The sequence below is a fragment of the Plecotus auritus genome, assembly GCF_963455305.1.
Source record: "Plecotus auritus genome assembly, chromosome: 4".
Lineage (NCBI taxonomy): Eukaryota > Metazoa > Chordata > Mammalia > Chiroptera > Vespertilionidae > Plecotus > Plecotus auritus.
In genome coordinates this window covers 84,577,093-84,599,032 of record NC_137775.1, presented here as the reverse complement: position 1 = coordinate 84,599,032, position 21,940 = coordinate 84,577,093, and positions in this window count along the sequence as shown.

The window sequence follows — 21,940 nt, the reverse complement described above, 5'->3', positions numbered from 1 at the left end:
GCTAGGCCTAGGGGCCCTACCAGTGTACAAATTTCGTGCACTGGACCTCTAGTATATTTATAAAGAGACAGGTTTGTGAAGCTAATTTTCTTTTTATAATTTTGACTGTCTACTCTTATGGCTTCCTTCCTTATTCTGCCTGGTTCTTCTAGTCTTTGTTCCTATACAAGGTATCTTTCACATTCTTTTTCCTGGGAGTTTTTCTCTCAGTTTTATAGAGGCCCAATAAAATTGTGAAAATAAGAGGAAACTGTAACAAGCTTTAGCAATGCTAAAGGATTATATTGAGTAGTTCCAGCAAAAACCTCTAAAATTGCCTGATATGACATTCCATATAATGAAGTCCCAGAAGCAGACAGAATAGTTATATATAAACATAGCCATAACCTCTCCTCTTAGATGTAAGTTACATTTGTGGTGTTAAAGAACTCTGGGGCAAACTGAATGTGGAACACATGGGGTTAGCCTTGAAGACATTAATGAATTCTCGGTGGCACAGAACACCTTCAGCTTATGTGCACTGAACTTCAGGGCAAAGATGATAGCATTTGTCCATCAGTGGTTTTCTAAGGTGGCCCCTCAAAGTGCTACTGAGGTATCCACTGCCCCTGAGCCTTCAAGGCAGACAACTGACAGTTTCTGAAAGTCGCAGTCCTAACAAGCTCTGGGAAGAGACTTTAAACTAAAAGGCAGCCTTGGAGGTGATGTGTGAATGTTTTCTTGGGAAAACACGCAGGGCATCGGTAAGGAAGGTGTGAGAGTTAAAATGTGATGATGCATAGTTTCTAATAAAACTCATTTCTATAGCGCGTGGGTCTGCACTAGATAGTACAGGTTCCATAGTTCTACAGCACACAGTCAATTCAATCAAAACCTGATATTGAATCGGTAGCAAGTATGTAAGTTCTGCTTCTTTCCCTTCAGTCATCTCTTCCACATGCATGTTTCAAAAACGATGCCCTAAAATTCACCAATCGTCTAACAAGCAAAATATCATAAAACTCATCAGTTTGTCTGTTCAGACAGTCCCTGCTTTGTGTCCCTGGTTTAGAGAGATGCTGCAATAAACTGTACTGAAGTAGATAGTCCCAGGCAGACCTGAGTTTACATTCCTACTCATCAATTTACTAGATCAGGACCTCAAGCTTCAGCTTTCTCATCTTGAAAATGGGGAATAGTTTATCTACTTCTAAACACCATTTTTTAGTATAAAAATAAATATACACAATGCCTAGCTCATCATTGGCTCTCAGTAAGAGAGATCTTATCTTTTTAATTTATTTTCTTCTATGTGGTTAAAAAATAAGCCACTAAGTGTATTCTGTGAATTTAAAAATAATTAAATAATACTATCTCACTCTTGAACATGGGGGCACTCAATGTAAAAACAAAAAATATATTGTTCAGAATAATTGGTTTTATTGCATATAAGACAGATTTCTGTTCTACATTTTAAGAGACTCCCGAAATTCAAATCAAAATTAGGGTCATAACCATTCAGTGATGCTCCGTGGATATTGAGACTATGTGGTTTTGCAGCCAAAGGGTTTTTGAACTGAATTCCCAGCCATACTCTACACAGTGAATCCCAGTGGAAAACGCAACTACGAACTTTGCTCAGCTCAACTTAAGTTAAAATGAGATATGCGTGGGAGGCAGTGCAGCTTGGAACATTCACATACAATACAGGATGCATCTTTAATGCAAGAAAAGGGCTCATTGGGAGCATAAGGCATGAAAGCTTGAAATACCAGAACGGTTGTTGGGAGCAAAGCTTCCCAGTGAAAGTAGAGCTGATTCACTTTTGCAGAAAGATACCAAGGGAAGAGTACATTCCAATTTGCCCTTGAGTTGGAAAGCAGGTTGACTGCTTGTACACCACTGCTAGCTCTTAAATTCATTACCAGTTAGATTTTGGATTACCTTTGGAAGAATCACTGATGGATTATAACTGGTTCAATCACTGTTTCATTAAACCAATAATAATAAAACATTTTCACCTTTTAGTGGGACTTTTTAGATCCTGATTATCCATGACAGATCATTATTTTCAGCGGAACATGGTCAAGATCCAGCAATGAGCACTGAGATGCAATCAGGCACCAATGTATGCTAGAATTAATAATTATATTAAATTGGCTGTAATGAATAATTTATGGTATAAATTCTTATGCAATTTGCTATGGTAACACTCAAGAAGATATCTGCTGTATTTTAACAAAACACGAGTTTTCAGGAGTAAAACAGTAGATAAAATAATAGGACACCCACTTCAGGAGGAAAGGGCTTAAAGAAAGGGCAAGTGCAATAAGGTAAAAATATGAAATGCCATTGTCATTGTCATCATTAATTAACATTCATTATTCATCCAGAGGTGCAAAGACCTCAAATGAAGCACTTACAGTTTGTAGAGAATTAACTCCTTGCCCTTCAAAAGTTAACAGCGACAAAATAGGCAGGCAAGAGCTGTCCCTTATTGCAGAGCAAGGCAGAATGTGTCTACTTTGGTTTGTCAGTTATTTTCCAGGCAAGTAAAAACACATTCAAACTTTTATTTATTCTATTTTAACAGAAAAGAAAATTAAAGAGGGGTTGTAAAGGATGAGAGTGCTGCTAAGCAGATTGCTGCCAAGTCTAGAAACTACACATTGCACATTTAAGAGCTCAGTTATAATCACAATACCCACCAGGTATTGAGCATTTCCCTATATATAGAACCTGATGAATATGCTTTTTAATTCTAAAATCATACATATGAAAGTGGTGGATGGGAAAACTTGGGGTCTAAGCAGTCAGGCATGTTCATGCAGCTAAAAAAATTTAGTATAACCTTGACTTCAGAGCAATATAAATCTACAGTTTGCAGAATGTTCCATCACTTCAGTATTTTGAAAAAAAATGTTGAATCTAATTAAAACTGCTATTTCTCATATATTACTATATGCTACATAGTTGTGGGTTTTAAAAATCAAATCATTAAAATCCAAGAAGTTAATGTTTTTATTTTTGAATTTTGACCTGACAAGGTTTGATATGATATGCTATCTAATAAAAATCAAATAGTTGCACATTTGTGAGAATTGCTATTTTAGGTGCACATTCAACTTGATTTTTTTGTAGAATATCTCTTATATTAACTTCTATTTATATTTTTTACTTGTTGTATTATAGATGTCCCCCATTTTTCCCTCTTGGTCCCCCCTACCCAGCTCCCACCCCATCCCATGCCTTCACCTCACTATTGTCTGTGTCCATGGGCTATGCATATCCTATATAATAAAAGCCTAATATGCTAAGTGTCTGGTTGTCTGGTTGTCCATTCAACGAATCAAAGCTGAACATGCTAATGATATGCAAAGGCCACCCAACCGCTCGCTTTGACGTGCACTGACCACCAGGGGCCAGACACTCCAACTGGTAGGTTAGTTTGCTGCTGGGGTCCAGCCGATCGGGACTAAGCAAGATGGGCTGGACACACCCTGGAGCACTCACGCAGTCCCTCCCTAGTTGGCCAACCTCCCGTATCCCTCCTCAGCCCCAATCATGCACCTGTGGGGTCCCTTGGCCTGGCCTGCACCCTCTTGCAATCCGGGACCCCTCAGGGGATTTTGGAGAGCCGGTTTTGGCCCAATACCGCTCAACACAGGAGCTACCTCCTGGTGGTCAGTGCGCTCCCACAGGGGGAGCACCACTCAGCCAGAAGCCAGGCTCATGGCTAGTGAGCACAGTGGCAGTGGTGGGAGCCTCTCCTGCCTCCATGGCAGTGCTAAGGATATCCGACTAACAGCTTAGGCCCGCTCCCCTTAGGGCTCCCAGACTGTGAGAGCGCGCAGGCCAGGCTGAGGAACCCCCTCCTGAGTGCACAAATTTCGTGCAATGGGCCTCTAATCCTCTATAATAAAGAAGTAATATGCAAATTGGCCCTCATGCCCTCGCACAAGATGGTCGCCCCCATGTGGTCAAATATGGCTGCCACAAGATGGCCAACAGGGGAGGGAAGTTGTGGGCGATCAAGCCAGCAGGGAAGGGCAGTTGGAGGCAACCAGGCCAGCAGAGGAGGGCAGTTAGGGGCGACCAGGTCAGCAGGGGAAGGCAGTTGGGGGCACCAGGCCTGCAGGGGAGGGAAATTGGGGGGGGGGCAGGCCTGCAGGGGAGGGCAGTTGGGGGCAACCAGGCCTGGAGGGGAGGGCATTTGGGGGTGACCGGGCTGGAAGGGGAGGGCAATTAGGGGCAACCAGGCTGGCAGGGGAGGGCATTTGGGGGTTACTATGCCAGCAGGGGAGGGTAGTTGGGGGTGATCGGGCCATCTGGGGCACAGTTAAGCATCAATCAGGCTGGTAGGGAAGTAGTTAGGGGGTGATCAGGTTGGCAGGCAGGCAAGCGTTTGGGAGCCAGCAGTCCCAGATTGTGAGAGGGATGTCCAACTGCCGGTTTAGGCCCGATCCCACAGGGCCTAAACTGGCAGTCGGACATCCATCAAGGGGTCCCAGATTGGAGGGGGTGCAGGCTGGGCTGAGGCACACCCCCTCCCCTAGTGCACGAATTTCGTGCACCAGGCCTCTAGTATGTATATAATGCCTCTGGTTGATCTCTTTCTGCACTCTCTTTCCCCTTCTCTTTGAGATCAGTCTGTTCCATGCTTCTTTGTCTATGGTCCTATTTTATTTGCCAGTTTAGTTTGTTCATTAGAGTCCACATATAAATGAAAGCATATACTTGTCTTTCTCTGACTGACTTATTTCACTTAGCTAATACTTTCCAGGTCCCTCCATGCTATCTCAAAAGGTAAGAAATCCTTTTTTTTTATAGCTGCATATTATTCTATCGTGTAAATGTGCCACACCTTTTTTTAATCCTCTCATCTACTGATGGGCACCTGAACTGTGTATACATTTATTTTTAATGCTTCCTTTTGTGTTCATTGTTAAATATCCAAGACTAAACTAGAATGGAGTCTGCAGATTCAGTTTGTGGAATCACTCATTACTTCAATTAGTGGAATTACTCATTACTATCTTTACACACGGGCATTCTATCATCTAATATAAATAACAAGTGTTAGCTGTGTGCCAGGAATTGTGGTTAACATTTCACAGGCATTATGTTATCTAATCTACACTATAGCCCTCAGGAGGCATAAAACATTTTTATCCCTATTTTAATGGAAACTAGCACTTAGAAAGATTGAGAAATTTACCCTATGTTAGCACATTAAGTGATAGGTTGAATTTAAATTCAGGTCAACCTGTCTTCAGAATTCATAATGTTAATAATTATACTACCCTTTCCAAACTAGAGTCAAAAACCTGCCTTATTTTTGTTGACTTTCTTCATACAAACCAAACCTTTTCCTACTGGATGACTAATGGTCTCAATTTAGACCTGTATTTATTTATCTAATAAGAGCAATTCCCTTTGGAGTTGTTATCATTCACTTTTACCTTAGTGTGAATGGGAAGGTGATGGCAGTATTTGGTACAGTGAATGAGAGGAACACAAAGAAAAAGAAGAAATGGGGGAAAGGAGGCATTCTGGGATGGAAGATATGATGCATGCCTCAAACTAGAGTAAAGTGTCCTGTTTGCCTTTGCCCATGCCCCAGTCTTCACCTTGGGATCCATCTGGGTGACTGTTGAGTGTGCAAACCATAGGTACCCTTTGACCAGTAGCTGCCTGGAAGACCCTAACCTTCTTCCCAACTGACCCTTGCAATATCTGAATTTCAATGCAATTTCCTGCCAATTGCTGGCCAACCAATGTCCCTCTGTGGAAGGACATAAATACAGGTAGAAAGAGGGAAGGAGCTCTCTTCCTAGAAATTCCCTCTTTGAAGGGAAGAGTCAGGTTTTGTTTGTATTTATTACATCTGTTTACAAATTTCCCTTTTATCCTTAAATTCTCTGTACATAACGACTGTTCAGTAAGGCTTACTGATGATGATGGTGACAATGATGATGATGATGCAATTCCCTAGAATGCTATTGTCCTAAGAAGATGAAAGTAGCAGGACAAATCTCATATGAATAATAGAATCCTAAAGAACATGCTGCTCCCTATTGCTTACTCAATTATATAGGTATGTATTCTCTTTCCAAATAAAATGTTTTCTCAAGCAGTCATAGGAAAATCCGTGGAAACAAACAACAGAAAATAAAACTGTTTTTCCCCTCTTCAAACATGTTTGACTTAGCAGTACTATGACTTTCAAAGAAGATTAGTATTACCAATAAATCACTGTACCCACAGATGCAGAGCAAGACAGAGCACAGGGCTGCTGAGGCATATATTACAACAATAGATGCCTTAGCAACAGTTTTAACTGTTCTGCAACAGATTGTGCCCTAAAGCAGTAAATACCCTGCACACAGGAGGTTATTTAGCATTTGCTTTCTCTAAGTAAATAAGTAGGTAGACAGACAGATAAACACACAGAGCTTCATCATCATCATTTTATGTTGATTTCAGGCTTGTGAAAAACAGAGTTTGAAAAGAAGAGGAAACGGAAGCTCTTAAGATTCATACAAATACAAAAGCTGTCATGTTTCTTCTCTCATTTAGAAAGTCCACTGAACAAAAGACGTTCTTGCCAAAGCTCAAGGTGGGGCTGGGAGCACAAGCATCAGCACTTGCTCAGTCTGCAAAGACCTGAGAACCTGGTGTGTTGGTGTGTTTTTTGTTTTGTTTTGTTTTCCTTCTTTTTTTTTCTTTTCTTGAATCTAATCTTCCATCTGTCTCTTGTTCTGACATTAGGTGAATTTCATCCACCAGACATGCTTCTAGCATTTCTACCCAGAAGCTAAGAGAAATGTAAGTGAATCAAAATACTACACAGCCCCAGGTGGAGTCATTTCACACTGAAATAAAGAGCTCAAGAAACCATCAAGTTGTGTTAGTAGCTGTCTGTAATAACATCCTAAGAATATGTTTTTGCTACATCCCTGAATGTAGGTGAGAAGGAAGCGCACACTGCCTCCTCCTTCCATGCCCTCTGAGAGTGACTTGTCTATGCTAGGGAACTCCTCCACAAACTTTTCCTTGACACCCTAAGAACACCTCTGTATTTCTCACTGGTTACCCAAAGACATCATGGATATTATACATCTGCAAAAACAGCTTAAGGTAAGTGTGTAAGGTTCAGGAGTTAGATTTTAGTGTAAATCCTGTCTCCTTAACTACAACCTTCATACCCCAATAAGAAGAATTAATTAATATCTCTACCTTGCTCTTTCTCTCTCTCATTATGGTTATAAGACAAGTTAAAAATCTATGTGCTTTGCCCAACCAGTGTGTCTCAGAAGTTAAGCGTCAACCTATGAACCAGAAAGTCACAGTTTGATTCCTGGTCAGGACTCATGCCTGGGTTACAGGCTCCATCCCAAGTATGGGGTGTGCAGGAGGCAGCCAGCCCATCAATGATTCTCTCATCTTTGATGTTTCTATCTCTCTTTCTTTCTCCCTTCCTCTCTAAAATCAATAAAAATATATTTTTTTAAAAAAGGGTTCATCAACTTTTCAATGGGAATGATAATGGTAGCTACATTGTAGGTTTGTTGTGAAAATTAAATGATGAGAGAGAGAGAGAGAGAGCTCTTATCCTCTCTCAGACTATTTTTCCTGAGAAAAGGAGTATTCTTCCTTCTGAAATGCCAAGAAACCCCAGCACAGGCAACAAGAGTCATGCTTCCTTCCACTGCTTCTCCTGCTCTTGCCTTTGCTTCTCTTATGGACTCTTTACATAACATCACCAAGGTAATTTCTAAAATTTAAACATGAGCTTACATAAAAAAAGAAAATAGTCAACCCTTCCCTGCTATGCTCCAAATCTTAGACCTGTTTCTAATGCAGATACAGGGAATGATCCACATGAACAGGCTGGCTCACCAGGTGATACTTCAAGATCCCAGTCCAAGTATTCGGTTTTCTAGCCTTTTCTTCTGCATATAGTTCCCTTGGGAATCTCAAAAAGTGACGTGTGGTTAGCCTAGGGAAAATCCCATGTTCAGGTAACCCTGCATCTTAGCCATTGATCTATACACTGAGTGGCCAGATTATTATGATCTCTGAACACATAATAATCTGGCCACTCAGTGTATATCCTATATAATAAAAGGCTAATATACAAATTGTCCCCTTGACCAGGAGTTCGAACAGCAGGCAGGCCGGCCAACCATCCATGTCCCCTCCCCCTGGCCAGGCTGGCCAGACCCCACCCATGCATGAATTCATGCACCTGGCCTCTAATATATATATACTGAGTGGCCAGATTATTATTATGTTCAGTGATTATAATAATCTGGCCACTCAGTGTATATGCCTTTTCCCAGCCTTAATATCTGCCATTATTTTGGCAGACTAAAGTGGTATACAGGAGGACTAACTATGGGGTAGGGCATCAGGGAATAAAATTCCACATCTTATATAATAAAAGCCTAGGTGGCACAACACCCTCACGTGACATCATGACAAGATGGCCACCACAAGATGGCCAGCAGGGAGGGGCAGTTGGAGGCGAAAAGGCCAGCAGGGGAGGGCAGTTAGGGGTGACCAGGCCTACAGGGGAGGGCAGTTAGGGGCGATCAGGACAGCAGGGGAGTAATTAGGCATCAATCAGGCTGGCAGGGGAGCGGTTAGGGGGTGATCAGGCAGGCAGGCAGGAGAGTGGTTAGGAGCCAGCAGTCCCAGATTGTGAGAGGGATGTCCGACTACTGGTTTAGGGGATTGGGCCTAAATTGGCAGTTGGACATCCCCCAAGGGGTCCCAGATTGAAGATGGTGCAGGCCGGGCTGAGGGACACCCCCCCATGCATGAATTTCGTGCACCGGGCCTCTAGTAAGAAATAAAGCCTCTGAGGTGGAAAGAATTTGAGACAGGGCTTCAGTTTCCAGAATTAAGACCCATGGAATCAACAGGAATAAAATTCAATAAGAAAAGCAGACAGGTTTGTGTGGGAGAATGGTCTCATGGAGACAATGTTAACCTGCCTTTGCCTTCAGGAAAGAGGACATATCTGTCTCAAATAAATTAGAGGATGACAGAGAGCCTGTGTAGCTGTTAGAAACAAGAAATAACAAGAATGTGAAAAGAAAAAAAAGGAATGTGGTTGGGGCAGGTGAAGAGGAGGTAGAGTCTATGTCATATTTTAGGGAATTCCCACAGGTTTCAGAGACAGGATCATCCACTCTGGGGTACTCAAAGGATGTTGGGGTCTTTCGGACACCCTAGGAACAGCTATCATTTTAGTTTAACCTAGATCTAGCTCAAATGGTCCCAAGTGTTCTTGGTCTTCCCCCAGAAGGTCAGAGACCCTGATTATAGTCCTTGAATCCCAGGATTTGTTCTAATTCATTTTGATACACAAATATGCATATGTCTGCTTAGTGGTTATTTGCTATTAACATAGGTGATTCAAGAATAAGAAAAGCTGGATACTATCCCAAGTTTAGTTTATTAAAACTGGAAGAACAGCAAGCTTGAAGAAGAAAGTGTTCGCCGTAAAAATCACTGCCTTCAGATGCAGTGAATTTTAATAATTGAGACTGTCATTATGTTTGACCCATAGAGTAACCTTGATAGTTATTTGTTATGTATTCATTTTTGTCTGCCTTAGCTTAAGCTTAAATATTAATGGAAAAAAAGAAAGCCTAGAAAATCCCTTCAGCTGCTCTGTAGGAGTCCACCATTTTTAGCTGGTAGCAATGAATATAATCATCATTTCTGTGCTAATTTTTAAACACAGCAACAAACATTGAAGCAAATAATTTAAAGAATGCAGGATAGAATATTTGATAATCTGCATTTGCAAAACATATAACATAGATTCTTGGAGTCTCCTTCCTAGGATAACCATATTTAAGAATGAGGGAGATGATCATTGTAAAATATGGGGAAGGATTTCTTGGTTGTGTTGGGGAAGAAAAAGTCTGGTGTTAAAAGACTGGCTAGAGAGGTGTTAAGAACCCTTCTTATTCGAGTTACTCTAGGCTGGTTGGCCTCAGTGGCAGGATAACATAGTGGTCAGAGTGCAGTCTTCATAGACAGATTTCTATGTATACGTCTTAGCTCTACTAACCCAGTGACTTTGAGCAAATTATAATTTATGTGCCTCCACTATTCAATGGGAATGAAAATGGTAGCTACATTTTAGGTTTGCTGTGAGAATCCTATCTAATAAAGAGGGAATATGCTAATTGACCATCACACCCTCACAAATATGGCAGCACCCACAGCTAATAAGGGAGGGAATATGCTAATTGACTGCCATGCCCTCAAAGATGGCGGCACCCATAGCCACAAGATGGTGGCGCCCAGTCCCCTCAGCACCCCGGGGCAGCAGGCGCACAGCACAGCCGGGCCCGCCCCCTGGCAGGTCTGGCCGCTCCTCGCGCCTGCCTCTGGAGTCCCCCAGTCCCCTCAGCCCCCCAGCCGCCCAGGGCCGGCCCGAGGCGCATGCAAGCCTCGGATGTTGGCTGACCAGCTGCCCAGGGCTGGCACAAGGGATGGCCAAACAACTGAATAAGCAGGCTGCATGGGGTGACCAGGCCGGCAGGGCGGTTAGTGAGGGACGACCAAACAACTGAACAAGCAGGCTGCGTGGGGCGACCAGGCTGGCATGGGGGTTAGTGAGGGATAACTAAACAACTGAACAAGCAGGCTGCATGGGGCAACCAGGCCAGCAGGGGGGTTAGTGAGGAATGACCAAATGACTGAACAAGCAGGCTGCGTGGGGCGACCGGGCCTGCGGGGGGGGGGGGGGGGCATGAGGGGCAACCAGGCTGGCAGGGGGGCAGTTGGGGGCTACTAGGCCAGTGGGGAGGGTGCAGTTGGGGACAACCAGGCCAGCAGGGGGGGCAGTTGGGGGCGATTAGGCTGGCAGGGGAGGCAGTGAGGGGTGACTAGGCCAGTGGGGGGCAGTTGGAGGTGACCAGGCCAGTGGGGGGGTAAAATTAGGGGTGACCAGGCCGGCAGGGTGGGGGGCAGTTAGGAGCGACCAGGCCAGCAGGGAGGGGGCAGTTGGGTGTGACCTGGCTGGCAGCAGGGTGCAGTTAGGGCGACCAGCCCAGCAAGGGGGGCAGTTAGGGGCGATCAGGCATACAGGCAGGTGAACAATTAGGAGCCAGCGGTCCAGGATTGTGAGAGGGATGTCCAACTGCCAGTCTAGACCAGCAGTCGGACATCCCCCAAGGGGTCCTGGATTGGAGAGGATGCAGGCTGGGCTGAGGGACCCCCCCCCACCTGCACCGTGCATGAATTTAGTGCACTGGGCCTCTAGTTAAATAATATAAAACCTTGACAAAGTGCTTGGAACATGATAAATATTCAATCTATGTTACCTATTATGGATGACTGAAGAGCATCCCATTAGACATTCTTGGCTCTACAAAAATCAGTTTATACTTCTGGCAAAATTAAGTTTAAAATAGAAAATCCTTTTATAAAAGTCAAAAGTCACTCCAAACATATAACAAGTGGTTATTAAGCAACTAATCTGATGTTATAATAGAAAATCTGTGCTATTGGTAATACCAAAGAGCTTTTCAAGCATTTGAGAATATATAATTAATTCATCAAATATTTACTGAATGGCATGCAGATATAAATTAATTGTGAACACTTTCCATTTAACTCTCTTCTTAATGTGCAAAGACCTAAGGTAAACACATCATGTGTAACAGTATGCCTGGACTATAGAATATATGGAAGCAGTTGAGGGAGAGGAGGCAAATAAAAAACACAGAAAAGGTTAGATCTTTTAAACTCACTGTAGACCAGAGATTCTGCTCAGATTATTGAACAACAGATAATCTTGTCAGAAATGAATTTTAAAAAAGAGTGCAAAAAATATCCTATTTATTGGCTATTTATTATGAGTGACCACAAATCTAATTAATTTTTTGCATGTCTCATTTAATACCCATAACAAACCTCAGGGTATCTTTGTTATCTTGATTTTATACACTGAAGCTTATAAAGGGCTAAGTGATTTATCTAAGCCATGTAGTTAATGAGTGGCATAATTTAGATGAGAACTCAAGTCTTTCTGATGGCATGGCACAGTTAGTGAACTCCATGCTATACACTTTCATTAGGTTAAGACTTTTCACCTTGGAAAATTCATGTAGCCTCTGCAGAGAAAGAATCCTCCCTATTGGTAGGTTAATGTCTCCCTAATCAAATTGTCAACATGAAAAATCTGATTGAACGAAGGACAAACAGAATTTATGGGCAACCTTTCACTTGGTATACATGTGTCTCACAGCCTCTAAGTTGTGCTAACTGACTCAGTATTCCTTAGGTTCAGAGAAGCCTAGATAAGAATTGGAAAGAGTACAAAGAGGATATTCATGATGTGAAATTAGAGCCAGTGGAAGAAGATGCTGAAATTATGGTGGCACCATGGTCTAAATGTTTTGCAGCATTGTTTGGTTTGATTTGTGTTTTTTTTCTTATTCTCAATAATGCTTTTAGCAAGCTAAATAAAGATTTACTTATTTTTTTTATAAATTCAAGACTTCCATTACCTTAAAATAAGAACTTGCATCGATTTAATCAACTCTAGAAATATTATAAAATAAATACAATTTCAGAGAAAACATACATTTTTTTCTAATTTTTTTCATATTTTTTCCTGTTTTAACCAGCCTTGGGGAAATTATACTCCAGATCTGAAAATAGAGTAAAATCTCAGCTAGCCCCAATACCTTATAGATAAGCACTTTCAATTTTCACATAGAAGGAAGAATTCCTCTTTCCTTCCTTTGGATGTTTTGAGCACCTGACTTCTTTTTTATCTACTACTGTTAGTTATAAAAATAAACAAAATAGATAAATGGTGAATTAAGTTTAACATATTTTGGGAATTCAGAACTAATTTTTCAAATTCTGTTTCTACTCTATGCACAATCAGTAACAGGTAACATCTATCTGAACATTCTATGAGGGTCTCATAGTAAAAACAGAAGTCATTAAATGCCCCTTTACAAGTTATTTCTTCTCCTGACTTGGAACTTGGTTATACCTGTTAATGATATCATCATTCTTCCAGTCATCCAAGCTCATAAACATTAGAATCTTTTTGTACAATTTTCCCCCTCTATGTGGCTATCTCATTTCCTCTATAGACCTTGTTTATTATCCATCTCTACTTCAAACAAAAGACCTGGAGCATCCATAAATCTATTTTGGAAGAAGGGAGGATAGAAGAAGTAAGAAAAAAAATTCATAATGCCTAGTTAATTGCCTGATATACTATAGCACTCAGAAATATTAAGATTAATCAAATTTTTATTTGCATTTACTATCATATGTTTCTTGCCTTTGCCAGTCTACCTAAGAGTTTTAAGTGCCTAGTGGACAGTTTTATATTTGCTGGCAATAATCCGGAAACACCTGAAATATCTCACTGATAGAAACAAAACCATTTCTGTCTTTAAATTATATAAACAATTGCCTCTTTTATCCCTGTTGATGTACATAGTGTAATTTTGGATCCAAGACTCTTCCTTTTATGTCCATATAGGATCATATTATGCGTTCAGCCCATATTATTAATACCCAACTTTCTCTTATTAATGTTAACTGGTCATATAGCCAGCTCTGTCTTTGTCCATGTACTCATCTTCAAAAAGACTAGGTCTAAAAACAATTTATTTAATTAATCATTTGTTTTTACTTATAATTCTCTTGTCACAGAAAGAATTTAGGTGATTAAACAATTTGTTGAAATTTTCAAATAATTTCGTGCTTATATTATATTTGGGCAACCTAATTTGGTGACTTTTTACACACTGACCAAGAAAAGAAATATAATAATATCTAATTAAACAAGTGATATTAGCAGATTGTAGCTTCAGTGGAGTTTTGTAATGATGGGGGGCAAGGGGGATCTTACCTCATAAGTAGACAAAACTGATATTTCATGCAGGAAAAAAATGGAATTTGAGCCTGGCTCCTGTGGCTCAGTGGTTGAGTGTTGATTATGAACCAGGAGGTCATGGTTTGATTCCCAGTCAGGGAATATGCCAGGATTGTGGGCTCCATACCCAGTAGGGGGAAAGCAGGAGGCTTCGGATTGATGATTCTGTCTCATCCCTGATGTTTCTATCTCTCCCTGATCCTTCCTCTCTCTGAAATCAATACAAAAAATATTTTTAAAAAATGGAATTTGAAGCTAATTGTATATTATGACTTCAAAATGCTTCAGTGACCCCTAGAAAAACCCTGTCTGTCTGTGAAGACTCTCATTTCTAGGGAATTCTACCCGGGACTTCACCACTGCTTCTCTGGTGGATCTGGTTTAAGCCACTCAAATTCTCCACATGTTACTTTTGTTATCCAAAAAGAAAAACTGATAATAACTTTTCCTTAGTTCCCTCAGAGGATGTGTTAGAGTATGAATTACATGATTTCTTGAAGTAGTTTTCTGCTTCTACAGAAAATCACCCACAATTGAAATGTTAAATATAAATACCATATAAGACATCTGCTGTAACATTTGAAACCACCCTATCATTAATAAAAATAAAAAGCAAGGCCATCTACATAATGGGTCAATAGCATTTGAGAAGCAGTCCAAAAAAAGTGAGAGCAGTGTTGGGTGAGAATGCTTTTTAATTCAATTATGTTGAAAGGTTGACTCATTTTTTTCCTGTCTGTCACAGGATAAAAATGTGAAAGGCTGAGAATTACATGCAAAACTGAGAAGAATTGAATCTGAGATGTCTGATTTTGATTTGGCTAGCCCATGCTGCTGTACAAAAATAGCCCTGGGCATTAATCTGTCAGGTCCATTATTATGCCTATTTCTGAGATTTATACATTGGTTTATGGTAGCAATAGACATTTATTGAGTGCTGATCACCTGCCAAGCTCAGTGCTGTACACCTTAGTAGCAATGGCCCCAACCCAGTGGGTTTTCAATCTAATAAGACAGGCAAGGCAATTAAGACAGACTCAGAGGAAGAAAATGACTAATGCATGTAGAGGAGACGGAACAGCTTTCTATTCCTTTGCTACACCTTGTGGAGCCCACCGTGGTGTCTTTGTTCAAAGAAGCTAAAGAAGTATTTTATAGACCAAGAGGGTATGAAGACGGATGTCAGCAGCATGCTTAGATCATCTGTTCACTTCGGATTTTTTGACATTGATGGGAGTAGTAGATTTTTAGATGTTTTACTAGTCCAATTCAATTCCTCGTGTGAGTTATTTTCTTATCCTCTGTTTCCTCAAAACTCATTTTATCCTCCTGCATATATACCATCATTACCATCTTTCTCTACCATGATTATTTAATGTCTCTCTTCAAAATGCCTTAATGGCCCCCTTCCCTCATTCTGGGTCATGTAGCATCTTCTTCCTCAAAAGCATTTATTGAGACTCTCCATGCACTCGATAATAAACTTAATGAATTAAACAGGTATGATCCCTGGCCCCCAACTGCCATAAAATTTAAAATATAATAAAAATACTGAACCATTCATAGAATGTTTGTATAGCCTTAACAATTATCATTGAACAAATTGTTCACTAACTAGCATATGCTCATGAAGATTTAAGTGCAATCAAAGGAGCTGTGAGTGAAAAGAAAGGTATGGAAATCACATATTTTGATAGGGTGGAGGTGACAATCATTAGGTTCTCTTCTCCTTAATTTTTAGGACACACCATAATATTTGACTTGATGGGTGGATGAGCATATAACTTAGGATTCTTTGTATTAGAGTGTGAACTTCAGTCTGAACACTTTCTTCACTAGCTGAAAATTGTAACTAATAATGTCCAGTCAGGTTGACATCTCTTTTAGTTCAATAATAAAAATAATTTTATACAAATGCATTTCAGTAGTTTTACTTTTAAAGAAATTACAACCACCGGACTATAAAAAGAGGACATGTTAAGACAATTTCATTCAGGAGGCAGAGCAGGAAAACATTGACTCTAGGGAAAGCAACTACACAATCCATAAAGTTAGAGACTAATGATTGAGTTTCCAGGGATTACAGGATACTCAAATTCTCTGCAATATCTCAAACATAAGGTAATGCATTGGGCATACTACGAAACTCTAAAAAAGAGTCCCTGCCCTCAAAGGAATTATACTCAAGTTGGGAAAGAAACTAAACTCATTTAAAAATAACCTGATATATAAATAAATAATAAATCAATGAGACCAATGTGTAAGTATAACAACAGTATATGGGAAATTGTGGTTTTGGTGGCCTTCAAAGAAATCCAAACCTTGATTATTTTTTTTCTGTTTTAAATTATTTAATTTTTAACCTCAGATGCACAGACTAGGATTGGTCTTGAAATATATTCATCATTGGTCCATGCACAGTCTGTTTTGATTAAATGATTGAGAAATTAATATTGAATGGAAAAATAGCAAATATCTATTGGTAATCAGTCAAAGAGAAGTTTGGGTATAAGAGGGATCTAGGGCCTATTAAAACGTACTTTATTGCATTTTTGCTTAAACTGTTTTCCTGCTTTCTACTATTAGATCACATTACTCCCAAATACCCATGGCAAGTATACACAGAGATCCAAGATGAAAAAACATGTTTGCAAGACAGGCATGCACACACACACACACACACACACACACACACACAGAATTTTGGAGTATCAGGTTTACTTAATTACAGACTTACATGTATATCTGATGCCAGATCTCTCTTGTGATGCCCTGTCCCCAACTATGTAACTCAGGGCTTTCATTTTATTCTTTTTCAGCTAGAAGTTGTCCTCCTTTAACTTACTACTTAAACAAAAATGGTGTGGTTTTTAATTTGTAAGAATTCACTTAAGAAAAAAGCATTCCATTGTGAGAAGTAAGCAACTCAGGGGCTAATGTGAGATGCACATTTTACTGATACTGGTTCAAGGCTGTCCTAGTCTCCAGAGGCCTGTCCCACGTGGTGATAATTAACTTTTAATGTAAGCCTGGAGGGCAAAACACTTAAGAATCATCCAGTTTTCTCCAACAGAATGAACAGGTAAATGCTAACATATGTTTATCAATAGCTGATGTACTTAGCTATTATTATAGAAGAAAAGCCTTGCTTTTCCATCATGTTTGTTCTATTACTTCTCTCAATACAGTATCATAGAAAATTGGGTGGCTAATCTTTAGAAATGTGTAGCGAGGTCATAGACTCTTAGAGATTAGATGGGTAACAGTAAGTAATAGGCATGCTTGCTGCCACACCCATTTCTATGCTCATTTTTGGCTGGCATTGCTAATTCATCACATAAAGTCTTTTTCCTGACTCTGGACTCTATTATAGAAGACTTCATAATATAATATTTGGAGTAGAAACTTGTGTTCCATGTGACATATTTGCCATGTCTGCATTAGACCATAAATTCCCTGAATATAGGGACTATGGCTTCCTTGCCTCACTTATTAGTTTATCCACAAACCACACTCACCTCATTGAAGGTGCTCAGTAACACCTGTTAAGCAAATGAGATACAATAGATCTAAAGAAGCATTTGCCTAACCTAGATGATAGATTATAGATAGATGATAGATAGACAGATATAGGCAGAGAGATGATGATGATAGATAGATAGATAGATAGATAGATAGATAGATAGATAGATAGACAGATAAGAGAGATGAAAGGAAAGGGAAAATAAAAGAGAAAATAAAGGTAGATATAGATATATATTACAATTCAGGAAACCTTCATATATTAAATAATTTCCCCAACAAGTTAGAGGTATTAGGAATTCGGTCTCCTACTCAATTTGCAACAGTTCTTTCTAGGTCACTTCTTTTCTCAAACTAAATGTCATTGTAAATTTTGCAAAATTAAATGGGAACATTTCTACTTCATTTACTAGTAAAAATTAGAACTATTTGAAAATTGACTATTGTCTGTGTTTTTATTTTCTACATCAGACATTATTGATATAATTCAATTTTATTTAGCTTTTTATACTTCCATGAAGGTAAATAAACAGTACATAGCCCTTAACCTTTCCAGTATTCATGACCAAACAACTTATTAACAAATGCTGGATATTTAATATATGACCCACCTGAGACATTTAGCCAAATAGTATTTTACATAAATGTCTAGTATGCATGAAACAACCAATTAAAATGGAATGTACTGTTTAACAATTTGTATTAAAAATAAATAAAAAATGAGTGGCTGAACTCCATGTCTAATTCAACTCTCTAAATGTACCAAACCAGTGCTACATAAATGGGAAGTCTAGAAATATAAGTGACTACCCAAGGATGCTCCCTCTCTGCTTGGACCTTCCAGAATGACCGACTGTAGTAGCTTTTGCCACACTCAATGTCACTTATCACCAGTTTACTCCAAGAGGGTTATGAATGTACCTTCTGCCAAAAGCCAACCACCTTTACTGTCGGGCAAGAACTTTAAGGTCTGCTTCCTTTTGTTGAAAGGGCACAGATATCAGGTTACTCCTCTGACCTTGGGAGAAAATAAACCCTGAGGAATAATCAACTTTTCACCTGAAATGTTAAAATCTGTACAGGGAAAACTATTATGTCTGAGTTCATACTTAATAGTTTGGTAAATGGTTTCCTAAAAATATTCATTTTTTTTCAATATGCTTAGATCAGAAATACTAGCCGAGTAGTAATATACATAATTTGCAACCATAGGCCTCAATTCAAAATGTTGATCTTTCCATTGAGAAACTTAAAAGTCCAGTTGGAGAGGAAAAATTATTGTTTTGAAGTAAAACTGACAATAAAATATAATAGTGTAAACTATACTAGTTCAAATTATATTTTATAAATAAGTACACCTAAAACTCATAGAAAAAATAGATGTGCACCAAAAACTAAAAATAAAAAGACAGAGGAAAAACAAACCATAGGTCAGTTGAAATCCCACTGGTGTCTATAAGATATAATGAAAAATAAATCAGTTATAATAATTGTGATCTCAGAAGCTAATATGGTTTGCACTTTTGGGAAAAGAAAAAGTAGTATAATGTTAGCATCAAGAAAGCATTAGTAGGTGCTCAACAAGATATTCAAAGACACCAAACCACTCACTGTATAACCTGACTACTATGGCAGTAAAAGGTGAGAGACTTCATGGCTGCATTTTGACAAGGAATAAATAGCCTCTACTGTAGACTGCTCAGCAGGAGAGGAAACAAAACAATAGGGCATCTGGGTTTTGTGTAACTAAATTCACCCATGTTTGTCTATGAGTTTCTGTGCAACCAGATCTGCTTAGTTCAGAGAACCTCCCTCCTATTAATTAGATAACACTGTTGCCTGAGGAAACAGTGGACAGGGAAGGCAGAGTCTCACTCTCCTAGTTGTCTAGTTGAGTGTCTTTGGATTGTTGTCTTCCGGGAATTCTTTTTCTTAGATTATTTTCATAATCGTTAAGACTGTCCAAGAGACTGGGACCCACCCAGAGGAGGAGCAGAACAGAAATTCATGTGACATTTATGAGTTTCCTTTCCTTAGATATTCATAACCCAATCACAATCCCTTTTAAAACAAAATACCAAGTTACATAAACAGGTATCTTTCTGATAACATCTCCATTTATTTAATTATTCATTCTTAAATTCATTCTTACATGAATATTTTCAACATCTATATATATATATAAGCCCAATATGCAGTGTCCCTTTAGGAGTTTGACCGACGGGGAGTTCGATCGCTGGCTATGAGGTGTGCTGACCACCAGGGGCAGAATGAAAGGAGGCCCCAGCCAGCAGCTGGTAGCTGGGGAAGGGAGGACCTAGCTGGCAGCCAGCAGCCACTAGGGACCCTACCCATGCATGAATTTCATGCACTGGACCTCTAGTCTACCATAAAAGTAGGCACTCCATTAGTTGAGTAGAGCAAGTGGGGTCATCATAATCATTGCTATGATGCAGCAAAATAATAATCATAGCTACGACTTACTAAGTACTTACTATATGCAGGCACTAAGCTAAATGATTTTAAGTATTAGATAGGCAAGATTATTTCTACTAACACTTTAGAGGAAGGCATTGCATCCTCTAAATCCTTATTGTGCAGATAAGAACATGGAGACATGAGAGGTTAATTCATCTGCACAGTGTTACATAACTACTAAATAACAGACCAACAATTTCATCACTGACATTTTTTTAAATTAAGTTTATTAGGGTGACATTGGTTAATGAAATTATATAAGTTTCAAGTGCACAATTCTATAGTACATCCTCTATATATTGAACTGTGTACTTTCTACCCAAGATCTAGTCTCCTTCCATCACCATATTTGACTCCCTTTACTTCATCATCCTCCCCTCAACCCTCTTCCCCCTGGTAACCACAATGCTGCTGTCTGTGTCTATAAGTTTTTTTGTCCGTCTTGTTTGTTCCTGTGTTGCTTTCTGTGTTATATCCCACATATGAGTGAAATCATATGGATTTTGTATCATGACCACATATTAAAGTGGTACATTTTGCTGCTTTGCCTAATACATGAGCTCTGTAAAACAACTATCAGAGAAGATTCTTCTAAATTATAGTGCTCATCATCATTATTCAAAAGACCTGGTGTTCAGCAGGAGGTATAAGATATAAACAAGTAATAGTATATAATAAGGATTATAAGTACTACAAAATCTAATGAGAAATAAAAGGATGAGCCTAACAATAACATTTATTGAGTTCCTATTGGGTCTATTCTATACCAGATACATATGCATAACATCTTTTCTGCAATTTGGAAATCCAAAAAGCTCCAAGAATTAATTTTACATAATTAATTTAGCACTGAAGTCTGACCAGAAATTATGTAAAACTATTTAAACAGTCTTAATTAATCCCACTTCTATTCCACTGCAGAAATATGATGGTGTTTGCATTTCTTGTGCTGGCCTAGATCCCACTGTAGAACTGTTAAATATTATACAATATATGCACCATGCTGTCTTTCTAAAAGGCAAACTAATCTGAATTCCCAAACACATATGATTCCCAGTTTTTCAGATAATGCAACTTGGACCTGTAGCACTTTGATTAAATAGCATGTCTCAGTCTATTAATACTGAATGATCAGACAGGGAAGCTGAGTCACTATCAATGCAAAGGAATAAGGGAACCATAGAAATAACTTTAAAAATAACCAGACTGTCCACAATCATGGGTGGATTTCAAAATAAAATCTGGAAGGAGGATTTAGAGTTTCAGAAAATGAGGCACTAACCATCCCTCCTAAAACTCTGTTCATTTTGAGAAAGGGGAGCTCACTGAAGGGCCTTTAGTATGTGGTTGCCTCTGGGTAGCTCTGCTTCTGTGGGTGTGCAGGCAAGTGCTAGTGTCAAGTCTGAGGCTGCAGATGGAAAGAAGAGCTGCTTGCAGATCTTACAAATCCATTGTAAGATCTGCTTAAGTAAGATCAAAGTGCTGCCCCTTCCTGATGGAAGCAGTCCAAAGTAGTCAACCTGCTGTGTAGAGAGACACGCTACAAACCACCAGGGGCTTCTTCATCTGCCCATCTGAGAGCAAAGCCTTCTCGGAATAATGTCCCATGCTTTCCTTCTGCCCATATCTTGAGCAGGTCCTTTGCTGGTCAATTCTAACCTGAAATCCTCCAGAGAAGTGGATCTAGGAAACATAATTCCCAGTTTAACGAAGTTGGCAGTAAAACAACCCAGCACAACTTGGCATGAGACAGGAAATGGCAGTATTGGGATTGGAGTGATGCAAGTGAGGTGAGTTATGCAAGTGCAGGACCAGATCCTGTCTTCATTTAACATTTTAATATTTTATAATCATAGACATTTTGCATTAATTTTGATTTTTTTAAAAATATTGCACTTAGCCCTAACCGGTTTGGCTCAGTGGATAGAGCGTCGGCCTGCGGACTGAAGGGTCCCAGGTTCTATTCCGGTCAAGGGCATGTACCTGGGTTGCGGGCACATCCCTAGTAGGGGGCGTGCAGGAGGCAGA